Source organism: Tamandua tetradactyla, chromosome 16 (assembly GCF_023851605.1).
Source record: "Tamandua tetradactyla isolate mTamTet1 chromosome 16, mTamTet1.pri, whole genome shotgun sequence".
In the NCBI taxonomy this organism is placed as follows: domain Eukaryota; kingdom Metazoa; phylum Chordata; class Mammalia; order Pilosa; family Myrmecophagidae; genus Tamandua; species Tamandua tetradactyla.
This window is the reverse complement of record NC_135342.1, coordinates 68812577-68827523: the sequence shown is the minus strand read 5'-3', so window position 1 is coordinate 68827523 and position 14947 is coordinate 68812577. Positions and strand designations below refer to the sequence as shown.

The 14947-nt window shown below is 40.8% G+C and overlaps 1 protein-coding gene across 1 annotated transcript in view; it reads right to left on the bottom strand.

Moving 5' to 3' along the window:
* LOC143659740 (immunoglobulin alpha-2 heavy chain-like) overlaps nt 1–14176 on the bottom strand; it is a 28553-nt gene extending 14377 nt beyond the window's left edge. The window contains exon 1 of the mRNA XM_077133023.1: nt 13981–14176. The gene's annotated coding sequence lies outside the window, so the exon portion shown is untranslated. The remainder of the gene's footprint in view (nt 1–13980) is intronic.
* Between the last annotated feature and the right edge of the window lie 771 nt (nt 14177–14947).

Genomic DNA, 14947 nt, shown 5'->3' with positions numbered 1-14947 from the left:
GCCACCATGGCATGGCACCTTCCAGGAGCAAGCACGGGGGGTGGGCGGGACGCCCCTTTCAGAAAGCGAAGAAAGCACTGTGAAGGGGTCTGCTGATGGCTAACGGTCGAGAGTTTTCTGTTTCTTTTGCTCTGTCATTGAGAAAAAGGAAAACTAAAAACAATTTGTAGGTGCATCCCGACTTTGGTCTGACCTTCAGAGAGCCTCCAACAGCAACTATCTCCTGGCTGCTCATTTCAGGTTACCAAAGTGTCTGTCCATCCGGACCTCTCTGGTTAGCCACTTCCTAGAACATATTCAGTTTTCATTTCTCTTATTTGGTTCTAATTTGTCTCACTCAGCTATAGCTGCTGCTTATGAGAAAGAAAGCGTGTGTCAAGTCTCTAACTGAAGAACAAGCCTCTGAGAATAAACTGACCTGTGGACAGAAGGAGCCCATGGGATGGGTTGAGTGTGAAGTATCGAGGATGGGCCACAAGTGCAATGGGCTGGGTAAGGGAAGGGCGAGCTCTGCAGCTGCATTTGAGACTTCGTGAAATGATTAGGCCTCGTTACCTAGCCGGTCACATGAGAGACACAGGAAGCAATGTGAGAGGTAGGCCCCCTCCTCCCAGGACTCAAGGTAGGAGCGTCTTCAGGCGGCCCCAGGTGTCGTGGGGAAGGGCGGCCCTCTTCAAAGTAGGCAGAAGGTTAACACAGCTTGTAAGAGGCCCCACGGTGACCACAAGAGCTACAGTGGGGTGAGCTCAGTGACGCTTGAAGGGGAAAGAATATTCTGAGAAGTGACCGCTGTCAGGTGTGATGGAGGAAACCCACAGCAGAGAAGGGCTGTCACGACTGATCATTCAGCAGATAAAGCCAGAGCGGCTTAACAGAAACCCTCTGACACTAAAAAGCGTAAAACCAAACCCCAAGGGGAAAGAGAGAGCAAGAGTTTTCCTTTTATAAATAGGCAAATTTTAAGAGAAGTAGTGCTTTAAAGAATGAAGCATGTGGTATGTTATTATGTGAATATTATTCAGCTGAAAGAAGGGCAGTCCTGAAGCCTGTGAGAACATGGGTAAACCTTGAGGGCATTATGTTGAATGAAATAAGGCAGACACAAAAGGACAATTTTTTTTCTTTCTTTTTTTTTTTATTTAGCCAGACCATTTTCTTAGGCATTTTAGGTCATGACATTTTTGTTACTATAAACACAATCCTTTAATAATCAATATTGTACAAATTTTTGCACACTTTGTCTATTTCAGAAGGCAGCTTCCATTTCTGACCTTTTCGCCCACTAAGTCTCCTGAACAGTGCTTTCAATGAAAACAATTAAAAATGGTGAATGAAATTTTAAAATCATCTTTTTAACTGCATCATTGAATTTGGAAGTTAAGAATAGACTCTTCAGTAGCCAAATATAAAGTGTAAGTGAGAACTTAGAAGAGTAAAAGAACACTGAGGGATGGACTCGATGTGTGTGAAGATTTGTCAATAGATTAAAAAAAAAAAAAAAAAGAGCACTGAAGCCGACCTTGGCCCTGGCGATCTGACAAACCCTAACGCTTTTGGACATCTAATGGCTGCTCAAGGTGCAGGGGGTCTGAGTAGAGATGATAAAAGGACAAATATTGTATGATCACACTGAGAGGAGCAAACTCATGGAGTTATAATCTAGATTTGTAGAATTTCTTTATATGGTCAATAGTCTGTTATATATTAAAATATTACTGTTAACCATAGTCCATAGTTTGCATTAGGTGTATTTTTCCCATATACCACCCTATTATATTGTTATTATTTTACATATATCAGTAGTCCATTACTTTTTATTATTGGGTAGTATTCCATTACATGGACATGTACACTTCAGTAGTTTTGGGTTTGTTTGAGGCTCTTTCTTTAAAAAATATTTTTACTGAGAAATCTTTACACACATACAGTGCAACCATATTAGACACTCAATGGATCACAATATCATCAGATAGTTGTGTATTCATCACCAAGATCATTTTCAGGACATTTGCATGACTCCAGAAAAAGAAATAAAAAGGAAAAAATTCATACATCCCATACCCGTTACCCCTCCATCTCATTGACCACCAGTATTTCAATCTACCCAATTTTTTACCTTTTATTACCTCCTATGATTTATTTAATTTGTATCCTTATTTGTTTTACTCATCTGTCCATGCCCAGGATAAAAGGAGAATCAGATACAAGCTTTTCACAACCACACGGTCACATTGTAAAAGCTATATAATTATACAATCATCTTCAAGAATCAGGGCTACCGGGACACAGTTCAGCAGTTTCAGGTACTTCCCCCTAGCTACTCCAATGCACCATAAACTAAAAGGGATGTGTAAGAATAACCTCCAGGATAACCTCTCGACTTTGAAGTCTCTCAGCCACCAAAACTTTATTTTGTCTCATTTCTCTCTTCCCCCTTTTGGTCAAGAAGGTTTTCTTAATTCCATAATGCTGGGTCTCAGCTCATCCTGGGAGTCCTGTCCCACATTGCCAAGGAGATTTACACCCCTGGGTGTCATGTCCCACGTAGGGGGAAGGGCAGTGAGTTCACTTGCTGAGTTGGCTTAGAGAGAAAGGCCACATCTGAGCAACAAAAGAGTCACATCTCTGGGGGTGACTCTTAGGAATTGTTGTAAGTAGGCTTAGCTTCTCCTTTCCAGCAATAAGCTTCACTGGGGAAAGCCTGAAGTTTGAGGGCTCAGCCATTGAATTGGTTGTCCCCACTGCTTGTGAGAATATCAGGAATTCCCCAGATGGGGAAGTTTAATATTTCCCCCTTTCTCCCCAGGCCCCCAAGGGGACCCATGCTATTATTAATATCTTGTAATAGTGACATACTTGTTTTTATAGTTCATGAAAGAACATTCTTATATTGATACTATTCATCACAGGGTTCACTGTGTTACAGTCCATGTTCTACCCTCCAGCTTCCATTCTGGTAACATTCACAACCTAAAACCACCCCTTTCACCCACATTCACATATATAAATCAGCGCTGTTAAATTATATTCACAGTAATGTGCTACCATCAACTGTATCCATTCCCAAACATTTACAACAAACCTAAACAGAAATTCTGCACAAATTAAGCATCAGCTCCCCATTCTCTACGCCCATTCTAGCTTTTGGTTACCTATATTCTAGATTCTAACTCAATGAGTTTGCTTACTATAATTCATTCATATCAGTGAAATCAGACAATATCGTTTTGTGTCTGGCTTATTTTACTCAACATAATGTCCTCCATGCATCTAGACTTCATTCCTTCTCACTGCTGAATAATATTCCATCATATGTATATACCACATTTTGCTTCTCTATTCAAGTGTAGATGGACACTTGGCTTCTTTCCATCTTTTGGGAATTGTGAATAAGGCCACTATGAACATTGGTGTACAAATGTCTGTCTGTGTCCTGGCTTTCAGTTCTGGTACATACCGAGTAGCAGGATTGTTGGGTCAGTGGGCCACTCTATACATAAACTTTCTGAGGAACCACCAAACTGTTTTCCACAGTGCTATACCCTTTTACAATCCCACCAGCAGTGAATAAGTATTCCTATTTCTCCATATCCTCTCCAACACTGTTTAGTAGAGTCCATTCTAATAGGATTAAAAGATATCTCACTATGGTTTTGATTTGTATTTCTCTAATAGCTAGTGATGTTGAGCATCTTCTTATGTGCTTTTTGGCCATTTGTATTTCCTCTTTGGAAAAATGTCTATTCTAGTCTTTTGCCCATAAAAAAATTGGGTTGTTTGTCTTTTTATTGTTGAGTTGTAGGGCTTCTTTATATAGTCTGAATGGTAAATCCTTATTGGATATGTGGTTTCCAAATATTTTCTCTCATTGTGTAGGCTCCCTTTTCACTTTCTTGACAAAGTCTTTTGAAGCACAGAAATTTTAATTTTGAGACAGTCCCATTTATCTATATATTTTTTCATTGCTTGTGTTTTGGGTGTAAGGTCTAAGAAGCCACCTCCTACCACAAGACCTTGAAGATGCTTCCCTACATTTTCTTCCAGGAGTTTTATGGTCCTGATTCTTATATTTAGGTCTTTGATCCATTTTGAATTAATTTTTGTATAAAGTGTGTTTTAGTTTGTTAAAGCTGCAGAAATGCAATATGCCAAAAATGGAATGACTTTTAAAAAAGGGGAATTAAGTTACAAATGTATAGTTTTAAGGTCATAAAAATGCCCAAACTAAGGCATTCAGGGAAAGATAACCTTGACTTAAGAAAGGCCAATGAGTCTAGAATACCTCTGTCAGCTGGAAAGGCATGTAGCTGGCATCTGCTGGTCCTTTGGCTTCAAACAGCTTCCCTGGAGGAATTTTCTTTCCAAACACCTCTGTCTGTGTCAGTTCTGAACCTTTTTCCAAAATGGTTCCCTCTTCCAGAATTCCAGTAAGTGACCAACTTGAATGGTTGGGTTACATCTCCATGGAAATGACTCAATAAGAAAAATTCCACCCAATAATATCAAATCAGGGTTAAAGAACTTGGCTTTTTTGAAGTACACCACAGTTTCAAACTGGCACAAAGTGTGAGGTAGGGTCTATGTAGTTATCTTTACTAGGGTTCTTTATTTCTTCATATGGCTTTGAGTTACTGTCTGGTGCTATTTATTTCAGACTGAAGACTTTAGCAATATCCTTATAGGGTAGATGTTATAGTGATGGGTTTTCCCAGCTTTTGTGTAATGGTGGGTGTCTTGATTTCACGTTATTTTTATTTATTTTTAGTTTTTTTAGTTTTCATTCTCAAAATTTTATTAGAGCAGTTGTAGGTTTACAGAAAAATCTTGCAGAAAGTCCAGCTCCCCTGTACACCCTCTCACATTGTTCTCCTTATGAACACTTAGCATTAGTGTGGTACATGTCACATTTTTATAATTATACTATTACCATACCATAGTTTACTTTAGGATTCACTCATGTTGTACAGTTATATATTTTTATCTTCTTTCTGATAACATGTACAACCTAAAATTTCCCTTGTGAACCTCTTTCAAATACTCAATTCAGTGGTATTAATTACCCTTGCAAAATGATGTATCCATCATTTTCATCCATTTCCATCACCCCAAACAGAAACCCCGTGCCAGTTTCACACTAACTCCCTGTTCCCTACCCTGAACTGAGCCCCAGTAACCTGTGTTCTAGTTTCTGAGTTTACAAACTTGCATATTCTGTTTTTCAGATGAAGTCAAATGATATTTGTCCTTTTGTGTCTGGCTTATTTCACTCATGTTCAAGGTTCATCCATATTGAAGCATAGATCAAAACTTCATTCCTTTGTATGGGCAGATCATATTCCATTTTAAACTGGATTGTGGCTAGGTAGGTAAGAAGTTAAGGAGATAACAGATGTAGTGAATGTTATAAGGGTAAATACAAATTTGCAGAGCCGGTTGGGAGTGTTCCTTTATGGATCAACATCTGATGGCTTTCTCCAGCCAGTGTCATTCTTTTATTATTATTATTTTTTAATTTTTTTTCTATATAGTATAACATATATACAAAGCAAAGAAATAAAAAATCAATAGTTTTCAAAGCACTCTTCAATCTGTTACAGGACAGATCCCAGAGTTTGTCATGGACTACCATACGATCCTCTCAGATTTCTTCCTTCTAGCTGCTCCAAAATATGGGCTAGAGGGCTCTTTTTTTTTTATCATTGCAATAGATTTTTTCCTTCTTTTTTTTGTGAAATATAGCATATATACAAAAAAAGCAATAAATTTCAAAGTACAGCACCACATTTAGTTGTAGAGCATATTTCAGGGTTTGACATGGGTTACAATTCCACAATTTTAGGTTTTTATTTCTAGCTGCTCTAAAATACTGGAGACTGAAAGAGATATCAATTTAATGATTCGGCATTCATATTCATTTGTTAAATCCTAGCTTCTCTGTATAACTCTGCCATCACCTTTGATCATTCCATCCCTCTCTTTAGGGGTGTTTAGGCTATGGCCATTCTAAAATTTTCATGTTAGAAGGGTCTGTCACTAATTTGAGGTAGGGAGATGGAACTATCTGATGTTCTAGAGAGGCTGGACTATGTTTCAGGACTTATCTGGACCAGAGACCCATCTGGAAGTTGTAGGTTTCTGGAAAGTTACTCTAGTGCATGGAACCCTAGTGAAAAATTGTTGAATCTTATATATTGCTCTAGGTGTTCTTTAGGATTGGCTGGAATTGTCCTGGTTGGGGGTTGGCAGGTTATGATAGGTAGCAAGGTCTACCTGAAGCTTGCATAAGAGCAACCCCCAGAGAGGCTCTCAACTCTATTTGAACTCTCTCTGCCTCTAATACTTTATTAGTTACACTTCTTTTCCCCCTTTTGGTCAGGATGGAATTGTTGGTCCCACAGTGCCAGGTCTGGATTCATCCCTGGGTGTCATCTCCCATGTCGCCAGGGAGACTTTTACCTCTGGATGTCATGTCCTACGTAGCTGGGAAGGCAATGATTTCACTTGCAGAGTTGGGCTTAGAGAGACTGAGGCCACATCTGAGCAACAAAAGAGGTCCTCCAGAAGTAACTCTTAGGCATACCTATAGGTAGTCTAAGCTTCTCCACTACGTACATAAGCTTCACAAGAGTAAGCCTCATGATCGAGGGCATGGCCTATTGATTTGGGTGTCCCTAAAGTTTGAATGTCTTTTTTTTTTTTTTTTGCATGAGCAGGCACCAGAAGTCAAACGGGGTCTCCAGCATAGCAGGCGAGGGCTCTGTCTGTTGAGCCATTGTGGCCCTCCCGTCATTCATTTTTAAAGGATAATTTTGCTGGATATAGAATTATAGGTGACAGCTTTTTTTTTCAGCACTTCAAATATGTCATTCAACTGCCTTTCTGATGAGAAATTGGCTTTTAATATTTTTGAGGACCTTTGTACATGTTGAGTCACTTCCTTGTTTCTGCTTTCAAGAATCTGTTTTTGCCTTTCAATAGCATGATTATGATTTGTCTAGATATGGGTATATTTGAGCTTAACCTAACTTTTGACTTTTGGGGGCCTCTTTGATGTGTAGATTAATGTGGAGTTTTGTTTCACCAAATGTGGAAAGTTTTCTGTCATTATTTCTTCAGATATTCTTTCTGCCCCTTTCTCTCCTCTAATTTCAGGCTTCCATTATGTGTATGTAGACCTATCTGATGGTGTTCCACAGGTCTCCAGGACTCTGTTCATTTTTCTTCACTCTTTTTTCTTTCTGTACCTAATGCTGGATAATCTCAGTTGACCTATCTTGAAGTTAACTGAATCTCTCTTCTGCCTGCTTGTATCTTCTCTTCACTTCCCTCTACAAGATTTTTTCCTTAAAGTTGTACTTTTCAGCTTCAGAATTTCTGTTTGGTTCCTTTTATAATTTCTATTTCTTTATTGTTATTCTTTATTTGTTGAGGCCTTGTTACCCTGATTTCCTTTAGTTCTTTGTATACAGTCCTTTAGCTGTTTGAGCATATTTAATACAGTTGATTTAACATATTTGTACTGTTTAACATATTTGTACTGTTTTGACATATTTGTACTGTTTGACATATTTGTACTGTACAGTGTCTGTGCTTCCTCAGGGACAGTTTCTGTCCATTAATTTTTTTTTCCTCTGAATGGGACACACTTTCTTGTCTCTTTGAAGGCCTCTTAACTTTTTATTGAAAGTTGATATTTTAGATATTATAATAATGTAGCTTAGAAAATCAGATTCTTTTCCCTCTTCAGGGTTTGTTGCTGCTTGTAGTTTATAACCATTTGGTGCTGAGTTTTCTAAACTGTTTCATAAAGAATGCATCCTTTTTTGTATGTGGTCTCTGAAATCTTGTTCCTTTAGGTTGTTATCAGCTAGCTTTTAAAAAATATTTTTATTGAGAAATCTTCATACACATGCATTCCATACATGGTATACAATCAATAGCACACAATATCATCACATAGTTGTGTATAATTTTTTCAAGAATTTCCATCACTCCAGAAAAAGAGATAAAAAGAAAAAAGAAAAAACTCATACACACCATACCCCTTACACCTTCCTCTCATTGACCACTAGTATTTCCATCTACCCAATTTATTTTACCCTTTGTCCCTCTATTATTTATTTATTTATTCATATTTTTTTTTACTCATCTGTCCATACCCTGGATAAAAGGAGGATTAGACACAAGGTTTTCACAAATCACACAGTCACATTGTGAAAGCTATATCATATACAATCATCTTTAAGAAACATGGCTACTGGAACACAGCTCAACAGTTTCAGGTACTTCCCTCCAGCCACTCCAATATACTAAATATTATATAATGTGTACGAATAACCCTCAGGGTACCCTCTGGACTCTATTTGAAATCTCTCAGCCACTGAAACTTTATTTTGTCTCATTTCTCTCTTCTCCCTTTTGGTTTTCTCAATCCCTTGATGCTGGGTCCTGTCTCATCCCGGGATTTCTGTCCCACATTGCCAGGGAGGTTTATACCCCTGGGAGTCATGTTCCACGTAAAGAGGGGGAGGGCAGTGAGTTTGCTTGTTGTGTTGGCAGAGAGAGGCCACATCTGAACAACAAAAGAAGTTCTCTGGGGGTCTCGTAGACCTAATTTTAAGTAGGCTTAGCCTATCTTTTGTAGCAATAAGTTTCATACGGGCACCTCCCAAGATTGAGGGCTCGGCCTATTGATTTTGTTGTCCCCACTGCTTGTGAGAATATCAGAAATTCTCCAAATGGGGATGTTGAATATTTCCTCCTTTCTCCCCAGCCCCCCAAAGGGACTTTACAAATACTTCTTTATTCACTGCCCAAATTACTCTGGAATATATTGGGGCATCACACTAATAAAATCTCACACTCTATTCAAGATTCCTGAATGTGAGAATAATAGAGGGAGGAAGGCCAGGGGCATATAAGAATCCAGAAGGAAAGACAGATGATAGAGACTAAGATGGTATAATCTAGGCATGCCTAGAGTGTACAATGATAGTGGCTAAATATAAATATTAAAAAATGTTTTTGCATGAGGAAGAACAAAGGAATGTCAATATTGCAGGGTATTGAAAATAGATGGTCATTATTTTTTAAAACTTCAACTTCCATGTGAGAGTAAAGCAAGAAATGTATATTTGGTACAAAATTTATATTTTCACTAGTGCATTTCCTAATTTAACTTATTTGGACAGTTTAATTGAACACCATCAGTATATAGAACTTTGAATAGGGCATGAGATTCTGTAGGTTTGTCCACTGTGATGCCCTGATAGATCAAGAGTGATTTGAACATTGAATAAAGAAGTATTTGCAAAGTCCACTTGGGGGAATGGCAAGAAAGGGGAAAAATTCAGCTTCCCCATTTGGAGAATTCCTAATATTCTCACAAGTAGTGGGGACAACCAATCAATAGGCCAAGCCCTCAATCTTGGAGTTTGTTCTTATGAAACATAGCCCTGCAAAGGATAGGCTAAGCCTACTTAAAATTAGGCAGAGTCACCCCCAGAGAACCTCTTTTGTTGCTCAGATATGGCCTCTTTCTCTCTCAGCAAACACGGTAAGTGAACTCACTGCCTTCCCCCTCTCTACATGGGACATGACTCCCAGGGGTGAAAACCTCCCTGGTAACATGGGACAGAAATCCCAGGATGAGACAGGACCCAGCTTCAAGGAATTGAGAAAACCTTCTTGACCAAAAGGGGGAAGAGAGAAATGAGACAAAATAAAGTGTCAGTGGTGGAGAGATTTCAGAGTCGAGAGGTTATCCTGGAGGTTATTCTTACATATTATATAGATATCCCCTTTTTAGTTTAAGGTGTATTTCAGAGGCTAGAGGAAAGTACCTGAAACTGTAGAGCTGTGTTCCAGTAGCCATGTTTCTTAAGGATGGTTGTATAATGATATAGCTTTCACAATGTGACTGTGTGACTTGTGAAAACCTTGTGTCTGATGCTCCTTTTATGACATTTAGTTTTAGCATAATTTTGTTACATTCAGTGGAAGCATCTTACAAGGTTAGTATTTACTATAGACCCTAGCTTGTATTGATTGTACTTTTTCCTGTATGCCATCTGTGCCAGTTTGAATCTGTGGTGTACCCCAGAAAAGCCATGTCCTTTAATCCTCATTCAATATTGCTGGGTAGGATCTTTCTGATTGTTTCCATATGGATGTGACCCACCCAACTGTGGGTGGTAACTTTTGATTAGGTAGTTTCCATGGAGATGTGTCTCCAGCCACTCAAGGTGGGGTTGCTTACTGGTGCCCTTTAAGAGGGAACCATTTTGGAAAGAGCCAGGAGAGTCCACACAACCAGAGACCTTTGGAGATGGAGAAGGAAAACATCCCTGGGGGAGCTTCATGAAACAAGAAGCGTGGACAGAAAGCTAGCAGATGTCACCACGTTCGCCATATGCCTTTCCAGTTGACAGAGAAACCCTGAATGTCATCAGCCTTCTTGAGCCAAGGTATCTTTTCCTGGTTGCATTAGATTGGGACATTTCTATAGCCTTGCTTTATTTTCACAGCCTTAGAACATCTCAACTTCCTGCTTAATAAATTCCCCTTTTAAAAAGCCATTCCACTTCTGGTGTATTGCTTTCTGGCAGCTTGCAGACAAGAACATCATCTACTTTCAACATCCTACAATATTGACATTAATTTTTCTTTATTTGTACATTTAATCAACATCATTGTCCACTCTATGTATTCCTAAATTATACCATCTCAGTCTTTATCCTCTATCTTTCCTTCTAGGTTTCATACATGTCCCCAGCCCGTCTCCCTCAGTCATTCTCATATTCAGCTTCATTCAGTGTACTTATTGTGCTACAATCAGGTAGTATCCTGCTATCGAATTCTAAATTTTTGCAATCAGTCCTGATGCACAATCTGTATTTCGTCAGCACCAAATGCCCAATCCCTACCCTATTTCTAGCTCTTAATAACATGTGTTCTTTTTAAAATGTTTTTATTAATAAAGCCACATACAAACATTCCACACATGGTATACAATCAGTGGCTCAAATGATCACCACATAGTTGTGTATTGATCACCATGATCATTATTTTGAACATTTGTGTCAATTGGAAAAAGAAGTATATAAGAAAAAACTTATACATACCATACCTCTCACCCCTCCCTCTCATCAACCACTAGTATTTCCATCTACCTAATTTATTTTAACCTTTGTTCCTCCTATTATTTGTTTATTTTTAACCATATTTTTTACTCCTCTGTCCATATCCTAGATAAAAGGAGCATCAGACCCAAGGTTTTCACAATCACGGATTCACATTGTAAAAGCTATATCATTATAATGACTTGGGTTTTGTATTAACCCACTCATGAGAGGGGCTGTGTAAACCCAGGTGTTTTAGTTTGCTAGCTGCCAGAATGCAACACACCAGAGATGGATTGGCTTTTAATAAAAGGGGATTTATTTCGTTAAAAACGTAGTTCTTCAGAGAAAAGGCAGTTAACTTTTAACTGAGGTTCTTTCTTATGTGGGAAGACACAGGGCTATCTCTGCTGGCCTTCTCTCCAGGTCCTTGGGTTCCAACAACATTCCCCGGGGTGATTTCTTTCTGTATCTCCAAAAGCCTGAGCTGAGCTGCTAGTGAGTGAGGTGTGCTGAGCTGGTGGAGCTATGCTACGTTGAGCTCTCTCATTTAAGCACCAGTCAATTAAATCAAACATCATTCATTGCAGCAGGGACGCCTCCTAACCGACTGCAGATGTAATCAGCAACAGAGGAGGTTCACATGCCATTGGCTCATGTCAACAGCAATAGAATTAAGTACCTTCACCTAGCCAAGTTGACACCTGAACCTAACTCCCACACCAGGTGACCTCAATTCTTATGCCACAGCGTCACCTACTGGTCCGTCTATATGGACAAAGGCAGGAAATGAAGTTCCAAAGGCACACAGCCTACCTCTCCCTGCAGAGACCAGTGCACCTGATCTTAACACTCTCCAGGGCCGACAGCTCCATCCCCACTTTGCAGACTGGCGCAGAGCCTTGGCTGCCCACTCCCCCTTCATCTAGTCGTCTACGAAATGCACAAACGGTCCTAGGTCTTGGGGTTTCAAAGACGCCAAGTCCTCCTGGGGGTTTAGAGAACTAGTGGGGGGAGAAAGACGGGAAAAGACATTATCTGAGGAGGGGACAGCGGAGACACCAAATCCCCTTGGCGCAGGAAAGGCTTCACCGAGGGGATGGTGATGATCTGGGGCTGAGCGTCTGAAACCCGGGAGAAGGCAGCCTGGAGCCTTTGATCCTAAACCCAGAACTCTTCCAAAACCACGCCAGCAGGTCGGGCGCCAGGACGGGCAGTCTCGTGGGCAACGGCTGGGCACGGCGACCGGGCCCGCGTGGCGGAGCGCGGGTGGGGGCAGGCGCGGCTGCTGCCTGGGCCCGAGCCTCGCTCACAGCGGGGCCCCCGACCCCCCACCCCCCTAACTCCTCTGCCCGGGTCCCATCACGGGACCTCTGCTCGACCCGCAAGGGAGACTGGACTTTATAGTACAAGGGGGCGTCACTTCAGGGGCTTAAGCCAGTGAGTTAAATAATCTGATGTTGTAGAAACATTCGGGCAGCAAGGAGGGGGTGACAAGGGAAGCAGGAAAATCGTTGCAGAGGCTGTCACTGAAGTAGGAGATGACTGCCCTCACACAGAGCAGATTTCGATGACAAGATGATGAGATGGTTGCAGACATATCAGCCTACCGAGGGGATTCTTGGATGTAGTACGATTATACAAATGTGCTTTCATGCATTGTACCACCAAGTTGACACACGAACGTAACCTTCATCCTGTCCCACAGTCTGCTCTTTTCCAGCTGTTTCCACTCTCTGGGTCACCCGGGCTCAAATGCCCTCCTAGAATCTGTCTATGGCATAGTGGAAAGGTCATTGGATTCAGAAACACAACCCTGGCTCCATTTCCATTTCTTTCTTTATAGCTCTCGGGATAGTAGGTCATGTCTGAGACAATGTCATCTGCTAAAAACGTACCTTATAAGGTGATCAGAAAAAATCGAATGCAATAATGTATAAGAAAAAAACTTTGTCCCAGGTAAAGCACTTTCTTGAAGACCCAGTTTAAGTCATTCCCCATCCACAAAGCTTTAAACAATTATCACTTCTCCAATCTCTTAAATGGTTTGGCATCCATGGTGAGCTGGTTTGAACCCAGAAAAGCCATGTCCCTTAATCCTCATTCAGTATTGCTGGGTGGGATCTTCCTCATAGTTTCCATGAAGATGTGTCTCTACCCATTCAAAGTGGGGTTGCTTACTGGAGCCCTTTAAATGGGAACCATTTCGGGAAAAGCTTTAGAGCCAGGAGAGCCAACAGAGCCCGTACAGCCTGAGAGCTTTGGAGATGAAGAAAGAAAACCGCCCCTGCAAAAGTCATTTAAGAAACCTGGAGAGAAAGTGAGCAGATGTCACCATGTGCCTTTCCAGCTGAGAGAGAAACCCCAAACGACATCGGCCTTCTTGAACCGAGGTATCTTTCCTTGGATGCCTTACTCTGGACATTTTGTAGGCTTAGAACTGTAAACTTGTAAGTTATTAAGTTCACTTTTTAAAAAGCCATTCCAGTTCTGGGATATCACATTCCGGCAGCTTACAAACTAGAACGAGTGGCTTAAATATAAGACAATTCCTGGAAAGTACTTTAGAAATACAGATTCTGCCTTTCAAATTTGTTAGCTCCAATTTATTAGGTGGATTTTTTTTTAACATACCCCAGGTGATTCTAATGCCCCACCACTGGTCTCTACTACATTACCTAGCACTTAACTCACTAGGTCAATATCTCATATAAGTGCTTGGATGTGAATCTTAGTTTCTGTTATCCTTGACTTGTGAATATACTTAGCGTCTATAAGCCTTGCTTTCCTTATCGGTGAAGCCGGACACTCTCGCCTATCGTGCAGTCCCCATGGAGTTCCAATGAGATATGGCACTTACAGCACTTGGCACAGTCTTGGCACGGGGCCTAGCACAGTAGCCACTGGTCCTCTGACTCCCACAGACTCCAGGAAAGAGCTCCTGGCACCCAGCAGAGTTCCAGGTCCACAGCAGGTGTTTGACTGGACAAAGGCACCATGGAAACTCGGTGTAGTGAAGATCATGGCTACTTCTCTGTCAATGCTCTCTTCGCAGAAGTGTGAGCAGAGGGCATGCGTACACCAGCCCACCACGCAAGCAGGGCTCCTAAGCACGTGGTGGGAAGTCAAGTGTCAGGTTCTTACTATGAAGTCAGTTGTAGGCAGAAGACCATGTCCTGGGAGAGCAACAGGATGAGTACAAGGCTCTCGCTCCCCGCAGCCACACCCTCACTGCATGGAAGGCAAGGTAAATAATCGTCTCTTCTTCACCTCCAAATTCTTTATTGTTACACTTCGGTGACACAGTTATAAATAGTACTGTGCACAATGCTTATCTTTTGTGATGGCAAATATGTACACTACATGGAAAATACAAATCACTGCAACATTTCACAAGTGGACCAGGCAAGAGTAATTGAAATGTCTCTTTATTCATTTGCAAACCCAATACTATGGAAAACATTTTTTTGAGGAAATCTAGCTTCATGTACAGTGCACCATGTTATGCTGTGTTCATGGCAAGCAGACCTGCTTGGTGACCCTGTGAGTCCAAAGTCACTTGGGTTCTTCAGGAAAGATTCCATTTGCTTTAGTGCCTTGAACATACTCAGGACCACATTCCAACTCTAAATATGAACCCCAAAAAATGCTGAGTTGAACTGTATGTTTTATAAATGCAATTGAATTAAAGTGCTTTACAATAATTACCTGGCATTTTTACAAATCCGAAGAGTAAAGTGTCAAGTGTCTGCTGCTAGAAAAGACTGCATTACTGCAGAAGCTTTCTATCCCCTCGCCCATTTGTTCTGGCAAAGGAGAGGCTACGT